The sequence below is a fragment of the Hibiscus syriacus genome, unplaced genomic scaffold (assembly GCF_006381635.1).
Source record: "Hibiscus syriacus cultivar Baekdansim isolate YM2019G1 unplaced genomic scaffold, ASM638163v2 tig00110903_pilon, whole genome shotgun sequence".
NCBI lineage: Eukaryota > Viridiplantae > Streptophyta > Magnoliopsida > Malvales > Malvaceae > Hibiscus > Hibiscus syriacus.
This window is the reverse complement of record NW_024062906.1, coordinates 124,778-130,777: the sequence shown is the minus strand read 5'-3', so window position 1 is coordinate 130,777 and position 6,000 is coordinate 124,778. Positions and strand designations below refer to the sequence as shown.

The following is a 6,000-nucleotide window of genomic DNA, read 5'->3' as shown; positions in this document are numbered from 1 at the left end:
TTTACTATTTTTCTTTTCAAAAAAAATATATGAAATAGATTAATTAAAAATTAAAAGTCAAATTGATTTTTAATCTAAAATTTAAAGATTAATTTTTAAGGGTGAACTACGCATTTAATATCTAAAATAGTTTTGATCATTTTAGTATCTAAACTTTCAATTTTTTTAAAATCATACCTAACATTCAGTTTTTATTTTATTTTAGTACCCTTTGTTATAAATTTAAAAATTTAATCCCTAAATTATCAGTTTTGATTTGTTTTAATATCTAAATTTTCAAAAAAAAAATCAAATTTTAACGTTAAATTTTAAACGGTGATACTAAAATGAAACAAAAAATACAATTTAGATATGATTTTGGAAAAAAATTAAAAGTTTAAGTTCTAAAATAGACTAAAACTAATAGTTTAATTACTAAACTCATAATTTACCCTTAATTTAAAAATTATTCAATAACCATATTATTTTTTAAAATTTCAATAACCAAAATAAGATAACTAACATAATACATTGTTTAAAAAAACCTAACATAATACATTACCAAAATCAACAAAAATTATCATGCAAAACAAAAGTGATCTTCGTTACCCATCTAGTCTTTAAACCTATGTTGTGTGAATCACCAAATTAAAGATATTTGGGTAAATAAAAATAAATATCTTAGAAACGATTTATGAGTTGGTGTGGATATAAATTACAATCACACATTTATCATAATTGTGTTGTCGGTAAATAACACAAAATTTCCCAAAACACGACACCGTTTTCAGGAATTGTTCACTCACTTTCTCTGAAGGCAATGATTTAACCGTCAAATACAGTAATTTGTTTTCTCAGCCACCGCAATAACGAATAGCCAGAAGCACGCCTTTCTTCTTTTCTTCTCCCTGGTTATTGAATTTCGTAATGAACAAAAACTTTGTTTCCTGCAAATCTTCGGGCTGATCGGATCCATCCGCTCAACACATGAGCTCCGATGGAAACCTGCAGCTGCAGATGAATTTACGACATACCGACGACGAACTCCCTGTGGGATTGAGGTAATCAGAATCAAAAGCAAATGTGGATGAGTTTCAAGTATTCCATAAAGAAAAGAAGCCCATAACTCGGACACCGTTAACACCAAGACCAAGAGGAGGGACTAGAGAACACCTCTCGAGAAACAGCTTTTATCCACCTAAAGCTAGATTTAAGAATTATCCCTAATGAAAGGAGCATAGCTATTCTTAACTTCAAGAAGACTCGACGAAACGTAGCAATCTCCCATAAAGTTACCTTTATATCATCAGTTTTGCTGGACTTGTCGGTGTATTAGCATTATCCAATTGACATAACTAGTGGTACCACCCATCTGGTCCTCGATAAGATTACCAAGCAGCAGCAAACCTTCCCTGGGTTGTTCACCTTGTCTTGCAAGATAAGGAAGTCGATAATATGAAGGGTCACTCTCTCTTAGTTTCTTCAATATCTTCATCAGCCTTCTCGACATTTCATTATCCTGCTCCGTAAGAATAACCTGGTTTTAAATGGACAACATGAAGAACCAATCAATTTACAAACTCATCAGGAGGCATGCCAAGGAAAGGTCAAAGGAATAGTCCAACAGATTAACTTCAAACAGTGTTTATCATGGCCGGCATTTGAAGCAAATCTTGTATATATGTTGAATACCAACAATGATACAAGTTTCTTTTACACATTAAATGGTAACTACAGATTAAACCTATCATATTCAACAAAATTGAAACTATAAGAATATTGCTTCATCAAGAAGAGATCATACCCTTGATAATTCGGCTGCAAAGTCTGGTCCGAGTAAATTCTTAGCTATATCGGGAGATACCATTCTACCAAACCAAATAACAAAGAGGAAACCATCATCGTATATATAAAGGCCTCTTGAATCTAGGCTTTCTGCAACCAAAGGCAACCTCTTCATGGTGTTTTCGAAATCATCTGCTTGAGCAGATGGCTAAAATATGAGACACAAGTGATGTTCAGTTGCAAGCTCATCATCCTTGTTGAAATATTTTAAAGGTTTTTAAAATCTTTCACCTTCAAAAGATACTCGTCAATTCGAATCAAGGTGGGATATAAAAGCTTCAACAACTTTTTAACAGGTAATGCCATCATCGTGAAACCTGCTGCACAGCGTTCATCAAGCTGAGCATCGGCATATCCTCCTTTTAGAGGTACCGATTTAGAGAGTGTTAATCCATACAAACATAAGAACTTTAGAGACTCGGGATAAATCATCCTAGTTCCCAACCTATGCTGCACAGCATAGAGATTGCGGTATTCTCTGAGTGCTTTTACGATCCTTAGCTGCAAAGAATTTCTAGCATCTTCAAGTTTACTGGTCAAAGTTTTCTCAATTGCTGCAAAATCTCAATTGGTTAGAAAATATAAAAATCCACTGAAACTAATATCCACAAAAACAAATAGCATCTCTTGTTAAGGGGTTTTTGATTAAGTTTTACCTAATCTCAAAAACAAAAAAACGATGGCACCAGTGTCAGCCTGGCGGTACATCTCCCCCAGATCAGTAACAACAGGGGCAGCTGCTGTATGTACTCTGATACGCCTCTCTCCACAAGATGCGGTATATTTTTAAATTGTTAAAGAAACATCAGTAACCCATATCCTATTTCCACTTTTAAAGGTACCAGTTTCAGCCAACAAGGGAATAACCTAATAAATTAAAACTGATATAATAAACGAGCCACTTGAAGGATACAATAAAGCAACCTGGAAATACACTGTTTGAGTTGTCAACAGTGTCTCCTCGAGGGATAACTGCATTGCATATGCTTTATCACAGTCCACGGCTGGAAGTGCCAGTAAATCTGTGGACCTTAGCATGAAATTGCCATGATATGTTGTAAACCTAATCCCTGGAGTGAAGTTATAACATGAATCAATTGCTTTCTTATCTAAAATCATGGGAAAAGATAACACAAGTTACAGTAAAATATATTTTTTTTTGATAGGAAATAGGCCTCATTAAAAACCCCCCTTCGTATCCTACATGTTATAACAGTAACATGAATGACATAAGAAGGAGGAAAAGAGTACCTCTGAATTTTATTACTCTGAATCATAACGTACAACCAACTCCTAATATACTTCTTTACATAAGATTTACACACCTGATACAAACAGCAGCAGTATAACTAGAACCCTAACCTCCTGCTAAAACACCCTAACCGAAATAATATAAGACAAAAAACACAATACGACTGAAAACAGAATTCCCTACATAAAAGGAAACAATTCCAACACCTCAACACAGCCACCACAAGACACATAATCAGTCTATCCCATCTTTAGTCAATTGGTCAGCTTCCCAGTTGGCAGCCCTCAAGATCTGCCTTAAATAAATCTCCATCCCTTTAACCACAATAAAAACCCAAAAATCAACCTATACCATCTTTTGCTAATTCATCCGCTTCCCAATTTGCAGCTCTCGAAATATGCCTTGTGATAATACCCTTCCTCTCCACACGAGTAGCTATATCCCTCACCAAGGATTTAAACAAAGAAGTACTAAGATCCGGATTTTTAATCCACTTTAGAGCATTAGTCGAATCCGATTCCAAAATAATCCTCTGACTTGGAATGTAACCAACTTCCTCAATAAGAATCAACCCTCGTTTGATCGCCAAAAGCTCTGCAAGTAAAGGAGGACCACCCCCTACCTTCTCTGAAAACGCCCCAAGCACAGAACCACTACCATCCCTAATCAATCCACCTATTCCCCCTTATCCCAACCTTTGACCATTGCACCATCTACATTTACTTTTAAAAACCCTTCTAGAGGAGGACTCCACCTAGAAGAAGGATAAGTCCTCTTTTTAAGATTACCATTCAAGTATGCTAGTTTTAAATCCCCCATCAAGGAATCGAAAGGAATATGGACATCCTTAAATGAAGTTCCAAACCAAGAAACAATTCTGAATCTTGTAATGAAGAACAACAATGCAGAATCAACCTTCCCTTGCTGGAAAATCACCTCATTCCTACATTTCCAAACCGACCACAGCATAACCCTAGGGATAAACTTCCATGTGAGAGATCTCGGAACTAGCTCATCCCACGCAATTAAGAATTCTATCAACTTGGTCGGAACCACAAAGCAAACATTCCAGTACTTTAAAAACTTGGCCCACAACTCCCACACCACATCACAGTGCAGGAACAAATGTGAGACCGACTCATGACACTTCCTGCACAAAGAGCACACAAAGTCTTCCACCCCAGTAACACCTCTCTTCAGCAGTTCCTCCTTCAACGCTACTCTGTGATGAGAAAGTTTCCAAACAAAGGTTTCCACTCGTGGTGGAGCTACCCCTTCCAAACATGTCTTTCCCAATTACCTTCTACTTCATCATTACCCTCTATCAAAATACAAGTGCATGCATGATTTTGCTGTAAAACAACCCTCACCAGTTCCCAACCAAATCCAACAATCGTCCTCAACTAATGACAGTGAAGAACTGTTCAAGAGAGAAATAAGTTGCAGTCACTGCTCAACCTCACAATCCACCAGATTCCTTCTTGTTTAAATATCCCAGACCCCACCCGAATCATTATACAATCTGAATTCTACAACCTTCCCCTCTTTGTTATTCGTCAGAGCAAATACCCTTGGAAACCTATCTTTAAGAGGAACTGTACCCAACCATACATCATGCCAAAACTGCACTATTTCTCCATTTCCAGCTCTAACATACAAATTTTTCCTAAAATAATCCCCAAATGCATCACTTGAAAAGTTCTTAACAACTCCTCTCCAAATCCAAGAAGTGCGTGTTGTCCAAGTATTCTGGATCATCATTAAATTTGGATACATATTGTTTACACAAAAGACCACTGTTTTCCACCAAGAGGATTTTTCTGCAGCAAATTTCCACACTCACTTCCCCATAAGAGCCATGTTTAATAGCAACAGATTTGGGATCCCCAAACCCCCCAACTTCTTTGGCTTATACACCAATTCCCATTTGACCCAATGTATGTTCTTTCTTTTTTTCTGTCGATCCCCCCTATAGAAAAGATTCCATGATAGAATTTAATTTGTTGAGAACACTAATAAGGATCCTAAAAATAGAAAGGTAATAAATTGGAAGAGAGCACAACACAGATTTAACCAAAACTGACCTTCCAACCAATGATAAAGACTTTGCCTTCCAACCAACCAAACTGTTATGACATTTTTGTACCACCGATTCCCACAAGGAAAAAGAATTCCTCTTAGCCCCTAACGGTAGACCTTAATACTCCGATGGAAAAGCTCCACTTACACAACCTATTTCCTTGGCCCAAGAAGCTAACTCCTCCTCCCTCACATTGATTCCAAAAATTCTGCTCTTATTCAGATTCAACTTCAGCCCCACCAACAATTCATAAATTAAAAGAACCCTTCTAATATTCACCAAATCATGAGTAGAAGCCTTGCTAAAAATTATTAAGTCATCCGCAAATTGCAAATGTGATAGCATGAAAGAACGAGCCATCGAGCCTAATTCAAAACCCGAAAACAGCCCTTTGTTCACTGCTTTTACCAACATTAGATGTAATAATTCACCTCCCAAATTGAACATAGGAGATAATGAACAGCCCTATCTTAATCCTCTAGTAGTGTAAATTCTCTCTATTGATGTGCCATTTACCAAAATCGAAATGGAAGCTGTTGAGATACACTTGTACATCCAAGAACTCCATCTATCTCCAATTTTGCTCATTATTTTCACCAAAATCCTCCAATCAACCGAATCATAGGCTCTCTTAAAATCCACCTTAAAAACAACTCCCTTTAATCCTTTTTTCTCCAACACTCAATGCCTTCATTTACTATAAACGAGCAATCCAAAATGTGTCCCCCGGTATAAATGCAAATTGTGATGGACTAATAACTTCATTAATACACAAGCTTAACCTACTCGCTAGTACTTTTGAAAGAATTTTGTAGAAACCCCCAACTAGGCTAATTGGCCTAAA

At 36.5% G+C, this 6,000-nt stretch overlaps 1 pseudogene; it reads right to left on the bottom strand.

Moving 5' to 3' along the window:
* Nucleotides 1-729: 729 nt before the first annotated feature.
* LOC120146194 overlaps nt 730-6,000 on the bottom strand; it is a 29,323-nt pseudogene continuing 24,052 nt past the window's right edge.